Source organism: Ranitomeya imitator, chromosome 2 (genome assembly GCF_032444005.1).
Source record: "Ranitomeya imitator isolate aRanImi1 chromosome 2, aRanImi1.pri, whole genome shotgun sequence".
Lineage (NCBI taxonomy): Eukaryota > Metazoa > Chordata > Amphibia > Anura > Dendrobatidae > Ranitomeya > Ranitomeya imitator.
This window is the reverse complement of record NC_091283.1, coordinates 460,441,784-460,456,380: the sequence shown is the minus strand read 5'-3', so window position 1 is coordinate 460,456,380 and position 14,597 is coordinate 460,441,784. Positions and strand designations below refer to the sequence as shown.

At 58.5% G+C, this 14,597-nt stretch overlaps 1 protein-coding gene across 2 annotated transcripts in view; it reads left to right on the top strand.

Annotated features, from left to right (window-relative positions):
- Positions 1-14,597, top strand: part of CDH4 (cadherin 4) — a 1,112,924-nt gene that overhangs the window by 1,066,999 nt on the left and 31,328 nt on the right. The gene's annotated exons all lie outside the window — the stretch shown is intronic.

Sequence of the window (14,597 nt, the reverse complement as noted above, 5' to 3'; positions counted from 1 at the left end):
GGGCTGAATTTTAGTCCCAGTCCGGCCCTGCATGGGGTATAAAAAAAATTGTTCATCTTGTCATCCAGAAAATTGGGACAATTTTTTTCTCACTTGTGCAATCCATATTCAATCCGTTTTTTACAGCCGCTATTTATCATTTACAAGACTTTTTACAGATTCCTACGTTACAGAATTGCAATGTATCAACTAGATGGGTATTTCCTGAAGGAACTACAGATAGTGCTTTGTAATGGTGCCCAGGCTGCCCCTGCAAGACTTTCACACTTGGGTGCCCCTCAGGCGCTGGTTTGGTGGGCGGGGCCCCTCAGGGGATGATTTGGTGGGCGGGGCCACTCTGTCCGATTTGGTGGACGGGACCACTCTGGGTCCGATTTGGTGGGGGGGCCACTCTGGGTCAGATTTGGTGGGCGGGGCCACTCTGGGTCAGATTTGGTGGGCAGAGCACCTCTGGGTCAGATTTGGTGGGCGGGCACCTCTGGGTCAGATTTGGTGGGCGGGGAACCTGGGTCAGATTTGGTGGGTGGGGCACCTCTGGGTCAGATTTGGTGGGCGGGGCACCTCTGGGTTATATTTAGTGGGCGGGGAACCTCTGGGTCAGTTTTTATGGGCGGGGCACCTCTGGGTCAGATTTGGTGGGCGGGGCACCTCTGGGTCAGATTTGGTGGGCGGGGCACCTCTGGGTCAGATTTGGTGGGCGGGGCACCTCTGGGTCAGATTTGGTGGGCGGGGCACCTCTGGGTTATATTTAGTGGGCGGGGAACCTCTGGGTCAGTTTTTATGGGCGGGGCACCTCTGGGTCAGATTTGGTGGGCGGGGCACCTCTGGGTCAGATTTGGTGGGCAGAGCACCTCTGGGTCAGATTTGGTGGGCGGGGCACCTCGGTCAGATTTGGTGGGCGGGGGGCACCTCTGGGTCAGATTTGTTGGGCGGGGCACCTCTGGGTCAGATTTAGTGGGCGGGGAACCTCTGGGTCAGATTTTATGGGCGGGGCACCTCTGGGTCAGATTTGGTGGGCGGGGCACCTCTGGGTCAGATTTGGTGGGCGGGGCACCTCTGGGTCAGATTTGGTGGGCGGGGCACCTCTGGGTCAGATTTGGTGGGCGGGGCACCTCTGGGTCAGATTTGGTGGGCGGGGCACCTCTGGGTCAGATTTGGTGGGCGGGGCACCTCTGGGTCAGATTTGGTGGGCGGGGCACCTCTGGGTCAGATTTGGTGGGCGGGGCACCTCTGGGTCAGATTTGGTGGGCGGGGCACCTCTGGGTCAGATTTGGTGGGCGGGGCACCTCTGGGTCAGATTTGGTGGGCGGGGCCACTCTGGGTCAGATTTGGTGGGCGGGGCCACTCTGGGTCAGATTTGGTGGGCGGGGTCACTCTGGGTCAGATTTGGTGGGCGGGGTCACTCTGGGTCAGATTTGGTGGGCGGGGTCACTCTGGGTCAGATTTGGTGGGCGGGGTCACTCTGGGTCCAATTTGGTGGGCGGGGTCACTCGTGGTCAGGTTTGGGGGCGGGGTCACTCGGGGTCCGATTTGGGGGGTGGGGTCACTCGGGATCCAATTTGGGGGGCGGGGTCACTCGGGGTCCGATTTGGGGGACGGAGTCACTTGGGGTCCGATAAGGGGGGCGGGGCCACTCGGTGCACTTTTCACACACGGGATCGGGGTGCACTTACTTTTCACACACAGGATAAGAGAGTGTCATAGTCACTTTATTCTGATATTTGATTTGATAAATTATCATGTTCTAAAATGGACACCGCACATTTGCATAGCTGCCATGTTTGGAATGTCAAGTTGTGGGTAATGGAAAGTTCGCCATTATTTCCTATGGGAAATTTTTTTTTTTAAATGCAATTTTTAAAAAAACTACAAATCGGATCAACACGAAAAATACTTAGCACACCTCTCGTGGACGCTGGCTTCGAAATGACACCTCACTGGAGTCTGTGCGTGCAGCGGTTCGGGCCGCATTAATTGCGGAAAAAACTGAATAAGTTTACCACGTTCGGATTACAATAATAATACTAGATGGGTATTTCCTGAAGGAACTACAGATAGTGCTTTGGAATGGTGCCCAGGCTGCCCCTGAAAGACTTTCACACTTGGGTGCCCCTCAGGTGCTGATTTGGTGGGCGGGGCCACTCTGGGTCCGATTTGGTGGGCGGGGCCACTCTGGGTCTGATTTGGTGGGCGGGGTCACTCTGGGTCGATTTGGTGGGCGGGGTCACTCTGGGTCACATTTGGTGGGCGGGGTCACATTTGGTGGGCGGGGTCACTCTGGGTCACATTTGGTGGGCGGGGTCACTCTGGGTCACATTTGGTGGGCGGGGTCACTCTGGGTCACATTTGGTGGGCGGGGTCACTCTGGGTCACATTTGGTGGGCGGGGTCACATTTGGTGGGCGGGGTCACTCTGGGTCACATTTGGTGGGCGGGGTCACTCTGGGTCACATTTGGTGGGCGGGGTCACTCTGGGTCACTTTTGGTGGGCGGGGTCACTCTGGGTCACATTTGGTGGGCGGGGTCACTCTGAGTCACATTTGGTGGGCGGGGTCACTCTGGGTCACATTTGGTGGGCGGGGTCACTCTGGGTCCGATTTGGTGGGCGGGGTCACTCTGGGTCCGATTTGGTGGGCGGGGCACCTCTGGGTCCGATTTGGTGGGCGGGGCCACTCGCGGTCCGATTTAGTGGGCGGGGCCACTCAGGGTCACATTTGGTGGGCGGGGTCACATTTGGTGGGCGGGGTCACATTTGGTGGGCGGGGTCATTTTGGGTCACATTTGGTGGGCGGGGTCACTCTGGGTCACCTTTGGTGGGCGGGGTCACTCTGGGTCACATTTGGTGGGCGGGGTCACTCTGGGTCACATTTGGTGGGCGGGGTCACTCTGGGTCACATTTGGTGGGCGGGGTCACTCTGGGTCACATTTGGTGGGCGGGGTCACTCTGGGTCCGATTTGGTGGGCGGGGTCACTCTGGGTCACATTTGGTGGGCGGGGTCACTCTGGGTCACATTTGGTGGGCGGGGTCACTCTGGGTCACATTTGGTGGGCGGGGTCACATTTGGTGGGCGGGGTCACATTTGGTGGGCGGGGTCACATTTGGTGGGCGGGGTCACTCTGGGTCACATTTGGTGGGCGGGGTCACTCTGGGTCACATTTGGTGGGCGGGGTCATTCTGGGTCACATTTGGTGGGCGGGGTCACTCTGGGTCACATTTGGTGGGCGGGGTCACTCTGGGTCACATTTGGTGGGCGGGGTCACTCTGGGTCACATTTGGTGGGCGGGGTCACTCTGAGTCACATTTGGTGGGCGGGGTCACTCTGGGTCACATTTAATGGGCGGGGTCACTCTGGGTCCGATTTGGTGGGCGGGGTCACTCTGGGTCCGATTTGGTGGGCGGGGTCACTCTGGGTCCGATTTGGTGGGCGGGGCACCTCTGGGTCTGATTTGGTGGGCGGGGCCACTCGCGGTCCGATTTAGTGGGCGGGTCCACTCAGGGTCACATTTGGTGGGCGGGGTCACATTTGGTGGGCGGGGTCACATTTGGTGGGCGGGGTCACTCTGGGTCACATTTGGTGGGCGGGGTCACTCTGGGTCACATTTGGTGGGCGGGGTCATTTTGGGTCACATTTGGTGGGCGGGGTCACTCTGGGTCACCTTTGGTGGGCGGGGTCACTCTGGGTCACATTTGGTGGGCGGGGTCACTCTGGGTCACATTTGGTGGGCGGGGTCACTCTGGGTCACATTTGGTGGGCGGGGTCACTCTGGGTCACATTTGGTGAGCGGGGTCACTCTGGGTCACATTTGGTGGGCGGGGTCACTCTGGGTCACATTTGGTGGGCGGGGTCACTCTGGGTCACATTTGGTGGGCGGGGTCACTCTGGGTCACATTTGGTGAGCGGGGTCACTCTGGGTCACATTTGGTGGGCGGGGTCACTCTGGGTCACATTTGGTGGGCGGGGTCACTCTGGGTCACATTTGGTGGGCGGGGTCACTCTGAGTCACATTTGGTGGGCGGAGTCACTCTGGGTCCGATTTGGTGGGCGGGGTCACTCTGGGTCACATTTGGTGGGCGGGGTCACTCTGGGTCACATTTGGTGGGCGGGGTCACTCTGGGTCACATTTGGTGGGCGGGGTCATTCTGGGTCACATTTGGTGGGCGGGGTCACGCTGGGTGACATTTGGTGGGCGGGGTCACTCTGGGTCACATTTGGTGGGCGGGGTCACTCTGGGTCACATTTGGTGGGCGGGGTCACTCTGAGTCACATTTGGTGGGCGGGGTCACTCTGGGTCACATTTAATGGGCGGGGTCACTCTGGGTCCGATTTGGTGGGCGGGGTCACTCTGGGTCCGATTTGGTGGGCGGGGTCACTCTGGGTCCGATTTGGTGGGCGGGGCACCTCTGGGTCTGATTTGGTGGGCGGGGCCACTCGCGGTCTGATTTAGTGGGCGGGTCCACTCAGGGTCACATTTGGTGGGCGGGGTCACATTTGGTGGGCGGGGTCACATTTGGTGGGCGGGGTCACTCTGGGTCACATTTGGTGGGCGGGGTCACTCTGGGTCACATTTGGTGGGCGGGGTCATTTTGGGTCACATTTGGTGGGCGGGGTCACTCTGGGTCACCTTTGGTGGGCGGGGTCACTCTGGGTCACATTTGGTGGGCGGGGTCACTCTGGGTCACATTTGGTGGGCGGGGTCACTCTGGGTCACATTTGGTGGGCGGGGTCACTCTGGGTCACATTTGGTGAGCGGGGTTACTCTGGGTCACATTTGGTGGGCGGGGTCACTCTGGGTCACATTTGGTGGGCGGGGTCACTCTGGGTCACATTTGGTGGGCGGGGTCACTCTGGGTCACATTTTGTGGGCGGGGTCACTCTGGGTCACATTTTGTGGGCGGGGTCACTCTAGGTCACATTTGGTGGGCGGGGTCACTCTGGGTCACATTTGGTGGGCGGGGTCACTCTGGGTCACATTTGGTGGGCGGGGTCACTCTGGGTCACATTTGGTGGGCGGGGTCACTCTGGGTCACATTTGGTGGGCGGGGTCACTCTGGGTCACATTTGGTGGGCGGGGTCACTCTGGGTCACATTTGGTGGGCGGGGTCACATTTGGTGGGCGGGGTCACTTTGGGTCACATTTGGTGGGCGGGGTCACTCTGGGTCAGATTTGGTGGGCGGGGTCACTCTGGGTCACATTTGGTGGGCGGGGTCACTCTGGGTCACATTTGGTGGGCGGGGTCACTCTGGGTCACATTTGGTGGGCGGGGTCACTCTGGGTCACATTTGGTGGGCGGGGTCACTCTGGGTCCGATTTGGTGGGCGGGGTCACTCTGGGTCACATTTGGTGGGCGGGGTCACTCTGGGTCACATTTGGTGGGCGGGGTCACTCTGGGTCACATTTGGTGGGCGGGGTCACTCTGGGTCACATTTGGTGGGCGGGGTCACTCTGGGTCACATTTGGTGGGCGGGGTCACATTTGGTGGGCGGGGTCACTCTGGGTCACATTTGGTGGGCGGGGTCACTCTGGGTCACATTTGGTGGGCGGGGTCACTCTGGGTCACATTTGGTGGGCGGGGTCACTCTGGGTCACATTTGGTGGGCGGGGTCACTCTGGGTCACATTTGGTGGGCGGGGTCACTCTGGGTCACATTTGGTGGGCGGGGTCACTCTGGGTCACATTTGGTGGGCGGGGTCACTCTGGGTCCGATTTGGCGGGCGGGGCCACTCGGGGTCCGATTTGGTGGGCGGGGCCACTCGGGTCCGATTTGGTGGGCTGCGCACCTCAGGTGCCAATTTGGTGCGCGGGTCACTTTAAGAGCTGATATTATCTGGCAAAACTGTGTCCTGGTGGGGTCATGTAGAGTTCGTAGGCGTTGGCATAGTAACTGGGTCTGACTGCACATCGCAATGAGCTAATCAGCCAGGTGGCAGTTGGCAGTTATTTTGAAATTGCCTCAGAAATCAGCCATTATCCCTTATTGTTGGAACAATTTCCCATTGAAATGCATTGAGACGAAATTTTCAAACGCCAATTGCGCCAAAACTACAAATCCGATCGACACGAAAAATACTTAGCACACCTGCCAGGAACGCTGGCTTCGAAATGACACCTCACTGGAGTCTGTGCGTGCAGCGGTTCGGGCCGCATTAATTGCGGACTGAATAATAATAAGAAGAAGAATAAGTTGACTACGGTGGAATAACAATATAGTGCTTTGTCCCAAAGCACTATAACTAGATGGGTATTTCCTGAAGGAACTACAGATAGTGCTTTGGAATGGTGCCCGGGCTACCCCTGCAAGACTTTCACACTTGGGTGCCCTTCAGGTGCTGATTTGGTGGGCGGGGCCCCTCAGGGTCCAATTTGGTGGGCGGGACCCCTCAGGGTCCGATTTGGTGGACGGTGCCCCTCAGGGTCCGATTTGGTGGACGGGGTCCCTCAGGGTCCAATTTGGTGGACGGGGTCCCTCAGGGTCCGATTTGGTAGAAGGGGTCCCTCAGGGTCCGATTTGGTGGACGGGGCCCCACAGGGTCCGATTTGGTGGGCGGGGTCACTCTGGGTCCGATTTGGTGGGCGGGGTCACTCTGGGTCCGATTTGGTGGGCGGGGTCACTCTGGGTCCGATTTGGTGGGCGGGGTCACTCTGGGTCCGATTTGGTGGGCGGGGTCACTCTGGGTCTGATTTGGTGGGCGGGGTCACTCTGGGTCAGATTTGGTGGACGGGGGGTCCCTCAGGGTCCGATTTGGTGGACGGGGTCCCTCAGGGTCCGATTTGGTAGAAGGGGTCCCTCAGGGTCCGATTTGGTGGACGGGGCCCCACAGGGTCCGATTTGGTGGGCGGGGTCACTCTGGGTCCGATTTGGTGGGCGGGGTCACTCTGGGTCCGATTTGGTGGGCGGGGTCACTCTGGGTCCGATTTGGTGGGCGGGGTCACTCTGGGTCCGATTTGGTGGGCGGGGTCACTCTGGGTCCGTTTTGGTGGGCGGGGTCACTCTGGGTCCGATTTGGTGGGCGGGGGCACACTTACTTTTTCACACACGGGACCTGGGTGCACTTACTTTTCACCCACGGGACCAGGGGTGCACTTACTTTTCACAAACGGGATCGGGGTGCACTTACTTTTCACACACATGGGACCGGGGTGCACTTACTTTTCACACAAGGGACCGGGGGTGCACTTACTTTTCACACCAGGAACGGGGGTGCACTTACTTTTCACACACGGGACCAGGGGTGCACTTACTTTTCACTCACGGGACCGGGGGTGCACTTACTTTTCACCCACGGGACCGGGGGTGCACTTACTTTTCAACCACGGGACCGGGGGTGCACTTACTTTTCACACCCGGGACCAGGGATGCACTTACTTTTCACCCACGGGACCGAGGGTGCACTTACTTTTCACTTACGGGACCTGGGGTGCGCTTACTTTTCACACTCAGGACCGGGGGTGCACTTACTTTTCACACACGGGACTGGGGTGCACTTAATTTTCACCCACGGGACTGGGGGTGCACTTACTTTTCACAAACGGGATCGGGGTGCACTTACTTTTCACACAAGGGACTGGGGGTGCACTTACTTTTCACACACATGGGACCGGGGTGCACTTACTTTTCACACCAGGAACGGGGGTGCACTTACTTTTCACACACGGGACCGGGGGTGCACTGGGCACCTCAGGGTCAGATTTGGTGTGCGGGTCACTTTAAGAGCTGATATTATCTGGCAAAACTGTGTCCTGGTGGGGTCATGTAGAGTTCGTAGGCGTTGTCATAGTAACTGCATCTGACTGCACATAGCAGTGAGCTAATCAGCCAGGTGGCAGTTGGCAGTTAGTTTGAAATTGCCTCAGAAATCAGCCCATTATAAGCTTATAGGAAAATTTACCCATAGAGAAATTGCATTCCAAACAGGGGAAAAACGCAAATTGCGCCAAAACTACAAATCCGATCGACACGAAAAATACTTAGCACACCTCTTGGGAACGCTGGCTTCGAAATGACACCTCACTGGAGTCTGTGCGTGCAGCGGTTCGGGCCGCATTAATCGCGGACTGAATAATAATAATAATAATAATAACTAGATGGGTATTTCCTGAAGGAACTACAGATAGTGCTTTGTAAAGGTGCCCGGGCTGCCCCTGCAAGACTTTCACACTTGGGTGCCCTTCAGGCGCTGGTTTGGTGGGCGGGGCCCCTCAGGGGATGATTTGGTGGGCGGGGCCACTCTGTGTCCGATTTGGTAGACGGGACCACTCTGGGTCCGATTTGGTGGGCGGGGCCACTCTGGGTCAGATTTGGTGGGCGGGGCCACTCTGGGTCAGATTTGGTGGGCGGGGCACCTCGGTCAGATTTGGTGGGCGGGGCACCTCTGGGTCAGATTTGGTGGGCGGGGCACCTCTGGGTCACAATTGGTGGGCGGGGTCACTCTGGGTCACATTTGGTGGGCGGGGTCACTCTGGGTCACATTTGGTGGGCGGGGTCACTCTGGGTCACATTTGGTGGGCGGGGTCACTCTGGGTCACATTTGGTGGGCGGGGTCACTCAGGGTCACATTTGGTGGGCGGGGTCACTCTGGGTCACATTTGGTGGGCGGAGTCACTTTGGGTCACATTTGGTGGGCGGGGTCACTCTGGGTCACATTTGGTGGGCGGGGTCACTCTGGGTCACATTTGGTGGGCGGGGTCACTCTGGGTCACATTTGGTGGGCGGGGCACCTCTGGGTCACATTTGGTGGGCGGGGCACCTCTGGGTCACATTTGGTGGGCGGGGTCACTCTGGGTCACATTTGGTGGGCGGGGTCACTCTGGGTCACATTTGGTGGGCGGGGTCACTCTGGGTCACATTTGGTGGGCGGGGTCACTCTGGGTCACATTTGGTGGGCGGGGTAACTCTGGGTCCGATTTGGTGGGCGGGGTCACTCTGGGTCACATTTGGTGGGCGGGGTCACTCTGGGTCACATTTGGTGGGCGGGGTCACTCTGGGTCACATTTGGTGGGCGGGGTCACTCTGGGTCACATTTGGTGGGCGGGGTCACTCTGGGTCACATTTGGTGGGCGGGGTCACTCTGGGTCACATTTGGTGGGCGGGGTCACTCTGAGTCACATTTGGTGGGCGGGGTCACTCTGGGTCCGATTTGGTGGGCGGGGTCACTCTGGGTCCGATTTGGTGGGCGGGGTCACTCTGGGTCCAATTTGGTGGGCGGGGCACCTCTGGGTCCGATTTGGTGGGCGGGGCCACTCGCGGTCCGATTTGGTGGGCGGGGCCACTCGCGGTCCGATTTGGTGGGTGGGGTCACATTTGGTGGGCGGGGTCACTCTGGGTCACATTTGGTGGGCGGGGTCACTCTGGGTCACATTTGGTGGGCGGGGTCACTCTGGGTCACATTTGGTGGGCGGGGTCACTCGGTCACATTTGGTGGGCGGGTCACTCTGGGTCACATTTGGTGGGCGGGGTCACTGTCACATTTGGTGGGCGGGGTCACTCTGGGTCACATTTGGTGAGCGGGGTCACTCTGGGTCACATTTGGTGGGCGGGGTCACTCTGGGTCACATTTGGTGGGCGGGGTCACTCTGGGTCACATTTGGTGGGCGGGGTCACTCTGGGTCACATTTGGTGGGCGGGGTCACTCTAGGTCACATTTGGTGGGCGGGGTCACTCTGGGTCACATTTGGTGGGCGGGGTCACTCTGGGTCACATTTGGTGGGCGGGGTCACTCTGGGTCAGATTTGGTGGGCGGGGTCACTGGGTCAGATTTGGTGGGCGGGGTTGCTCTGGGTCAGATTTGGTGGGCGGGGTCACTCTGGGTCCAATTTGGGGGGCGGGGCCACTCTGGGTCTGATTTGGGGGCATGGTCACTCGGGGTCCGATTCGGGGGTCCGGGTCTCTCGGGGTCCGATTCGGGGGCGGGGCCACTCTGGGTCCGATTCGGGGGTGGGGCCCCTCGGGGTCCGAATTGGTGGGCGGGGTCACTCTGGGTCCGATTTGGGGGCGGGGCCACTCGGTGCACTTTCATTTAACCCACGGGATTGGGGTGCACTTACTTGTCACCCACGGGACCGAGGGTGCACTTACTTGTCACCCACGGGATGAGAGGGTGTCATAGTCATTTTATTCTGATGTTTGACTTTGATAAATGATCATGTCCTAAAATGGACACCGTATATTTGCATAGCTGCAATCTTTGGAAGGTCAAGTTTTGGGTAATGTACAGTTCGCCATTATTTCCTATGGGAATTTTTTTTTTTTAAAAATGCAATTTTTTAAAAGACTACAAATCGGATTGACACGAAAAATACTTAGCACACCTCTCGTGGACGCTGGCTTCGAAATGATGCCTCACTGGAGTCTGAGCATGCAGCGGTTCGGGCCGCATTAATTGCGGAAAAAAACTGAATAAGTTTACCATGTTTGGATTACAATAATAATACTAGATGGGTATTTCCTGAAGGAACTACAGATAGTGCTTTGTAAAGGTGCCCGGGCTGCCCCTGCAAGACTTTCACACTTGGGTGCCCTTCAGGCGCTGGTTTGGTGGGCGGGGCCCCTCAGGGGATGATTTGGTGGGCGGGGCCACTCTGTGTCCGATTTGGTAGACGGGACCACTCTGGGTCCGATTTGGTGGGCGGGGCCACTCTGGGTCAGATTTGGTGGGCGGGGCCACTCTGGGTCAGATTTGGTGGGCGGGGCACCTCGGTCAGATTTGGTGGGCGGGGCACCTCTGGGTCAGATTTGGTGGGCGGGGCACCTCTGGGTCACAATTGGTGGGCGGGGTCACTCTGGGTCACATTTGGTGGGCGGGGTCACTCTGGGTCACATTTGGTGGGCGGGGTCACTCTGGGTCACATTTGGTGGGCGGGGTCACTCTGGGTCACATTTGGTGGGCGGGGTCACTCAGGGTCACATTTGGTGGGCGGGGTCACTCTGGGTCACATTTGGTGGGCGGAGTCACTTTGGGTCACATTTGGTGGGCGGGGTCACTCTGGGTCACATTTGGTGGGCGGGGTCACTCTGGGTCACATTTGGTGGGCGGGGTCACTCTGGGTCACATTTGGTGGGCGGGGCACCTCTGGGTCACATTTGGTGGGCGGGGCACCTCTGGGTCACATTTGGTGGGCGGGGTCACTCTGGGTCACAGTTGGTGGGCGGGGTCACTCTGGGTCACATTTGGTGGGCGGGGTCACTCTGGGTCACATTTGGTGGGCGGGGTCACTCTGGGTCACATTTGGTGGGCGGGGTCACTCTGGGTCACATTTGGTGGGCGGGGTCACTCTGGGTCACATTTGGTGGGCGGGGTCACTCTGGGTCACATTTGGTGGGCGGGGTCACTCTGGGTCACATTTGGTGGGCGGGGTCACTCTGGGTCACATTTGGTGGGCGGGGTCACTCTGGGTCACATTTGGTGGGCGGGGTCACTCTGGGTCACATTTGGTGGGCGGGGTCACTCTGAGTCACATTTGGTGGGCGGGGTCACTCTGGGTCACATTTGGTGGGCGGGGTCACTCTGGGTCCGATTTGGTGGGCGGGGTCACTCTGGGTCCGATTTGGTGGGCGGGGTCACTCTGGGTCCGATTTGGTGGGCGGGGTCACTCTGGGTCCGATTTGGTGGGCGGGGCACCTCTGGGTCCGATTTGGTGGGCGGGGCCACTCGCGGTCCGATTTGGTGGGCGGGGCCACTCGGGGTCACATTTGGTGGGCGAGGTCACATTTGGTGGGCGGGGTCACTCTGGGTCACATTTGGTGGGCGGGGTCACTCTGGGTCACATTTGGTGGGCGGGGTCACTTTGGGTCACATTTGGTGGGCGGGGTCACTCTGGGTCACCTTTGGTGGGCGGGGACACTCTGGGTCACATTTGGTGGGCGGGGTCACTCTGGGTCACATTTGGTGGGCGGGGTCACTCTGGGTCACATTTGGTGGGCGGAGTCACTCTGGGTCACATTTGGTGGGCGGGGTCACTCTGGGTCACATTTGGTTGGCGGGGTCACTCTGGGTCACATTTGGTGGGCGGGGTCACTCTGGGTCACATTTGGTGGGCGGGGTCACTCTGGGTCACATTTGGTGGGCGGGATCACTCTGGGTCACATTTGGTGGGCGGGGTCACATTTGGTGGGCGGGGTCACTCTGGGTCACATTTGGTGGGCGGGGTCACTCTGGGTCACATTTGGTGGGCGGGGTCACTCTGGGTCACATTTGGTGGGCGGGGTCACTCTGGGTCACATTTGGTGGGCGGGGTCACTCTGGGTCACATTTGGTGGGCGGGGTCACTCTGGGTCACATTTGGTGGGCGGGGTCACTCTGGGTCACATTTGGTGGGCGGGGTCACTCTGGGTCACATTTGGTGGGCGGGGTCACTCTGGGTCACATTTGGTGGGCGGGGTCACATTTGGTGGGCGGGGTCACATTTGGTGGGCGGGGTCACATTTGGTGGGCGGGGTCACATTTGGTGGGCGGGGTCACTCTGGGTCACATTTGGTGGGCGGGGTCACTCTGGGTCACATTTTGTGGGCGGGGTCACTCTGGGTCACATTTGGTGGGCGGGGTCACTCTGGGTCACATTTGGTGGGCGGGGTCACTCTGGGTCACATTTGGTGGGCGGGGTCACTCTGGGTCACATTTGGTGGGCGGGGTCACTCTGGGTCACATTTGGTGGGCGGGGTCACTCTGGGTCACATTTGGTGGGCGGGGTCACTCTGGGTCCCATTTGGTGGGCGGGGTCACTCTGGGTCCCATTTGGTGGGCGGGGTCACTCTGGGTCCCATTTGGTGGGCGGGGTCACTCTGGGTCCCATTTGGTGGGCGGGGTCACTCTGGGTCCCATTTGGTGGGCGGGGTCACTCTGGGTCCGATTTGGTGGGCGGGGTCACTCTGGGTCGGATTTGGTGGGCGGGGTCACTCTGGGTCCGATTTGGTGGGCGGGGTCACTCTGGGTCCGATTTGGTGGGCGGGGTCACTCTGGGTCCGATTTGGTGGGCGGGGTCACTCTGGGTCCGATTTGGTGGGCGGGGTCACTCTGGGTCACATTTGGTGGGCGGGGTCACTCTGGGTCACATTTGGTGGGCGGGGTCACTCTGGGTCACATTTGGTGGGCGGGGTCACTCTGGGTCCCATTTGGTGGGCGGGGTCACTCTGGGTCCCATTTGGTGGGCGGGGTCACTCTGGGTCCCATTTGGTGGGCGGGGTCACTCTGGGTCCGATTTGGCGGGCGGGGTCACTCTGGGTCGGATTTGGCGGGCGGGGTCACTCTGGGTCCGATTTGGCGGGCGGGGTCACTCTGGGTCCGATTTGGCGGGCGGGGTCACTCTGGGTCCGATTTGGCGGGCGGGGTCACTCTGGGTCCGATTTGGCGGGCGGGGTCACTCTGGGTCCGATTTGGTGGGCGGGGTCACTCTGGGTCCGATTTGGTGGGCGGGGTCACTCTGGGTCACATTTGGTGGGCGGGGTCACTCTGGGTCACATTTGGTGGTCGGGGCCCCTCAGGGTCCGATTTGGTGGTCGTGGCCCCTCAGGGTCCGATTTGGTGGTCGGGGCCCCTCAGGGTCCGATTTGGTGGTCGGGGCCCCTCAGGGTCCGATTTGGTGGTCGGGGCCCCTCAGGGTCCGATTTGGTGGTCGGGGCCCCTCAGGGTCCGATTTGGTGGTCGGGGCCCCTCAGGGTCCGATTTGGTGGTCGGGGCCCCTCGGCCTCCGATTTGGTGGTCGGGGCCCCTCTGCCTCCTATTTGGTGGGCTGGACACCTCAGGTAACAATTTAACAATTTGGTGGGTTGGTCACTTTAAGAGCTGATATTATCTGGCAAAACTGTGTCCTGGTGGGGTCATGTAGAGTTCGTAGGCGTTGCCATAGTAACTGGGTGTGACTGCACACAGCACTGAGCTAATCAGCCAGGTGGCAGTTGGCAGTTAGTTTGAAATTGCCTCAGAAAACAGCCATTTTACCTTATGGGAAAATTTACCCATTGAGAAATTGCATTCCAATCAGGGGAAAAACGCAAATTGCGCCAAAGCTACAAATCCGATCGACACGAAAAATACTTAGCACACCTCTTGGGGACGCTGGCTTCGAAATGACACCTCACTGGAGTCTGTGCGTGCAGCGGTTTGGGCCGCATTAATCGCGGACTGAATAATAATAATAATAATAATAATAAGTTGTCTACGGGGGAATAACAATATAGTGCTTTTTACAAAAGCACTATAATAAGTTGTCTACGGGGGAATAACAATATAGTGCTTTTTACAAAAGCACTATAATAATACTTCTATTCTATAGAATGTGGCATTTGATTTTTTTGCACCCATAGACTTCAATGGACGCGTCTCATCCGATTTACAGAAGAAACTAGTGAATGCTGCAATTTTTTTCAAGCAATTTTTTTCAAAAAAATTTTCAAAAATGTTTTTTATCTGCACTGCCCCATGGAATATCATTGGTCCGAGTGGTGTTCGTTTTTTCACAGACAGCACTTGGACCAAAAATATAGTAATCTGAACATGCCTCAACACTGAGAGGAAAGGGAAGAATAAAGAATTGTTAGAACCAGTAGCTCTGACTGTTTGATACCATTTTTGCAGATCACTTAGTTGGATAAAGTGCTGCAGG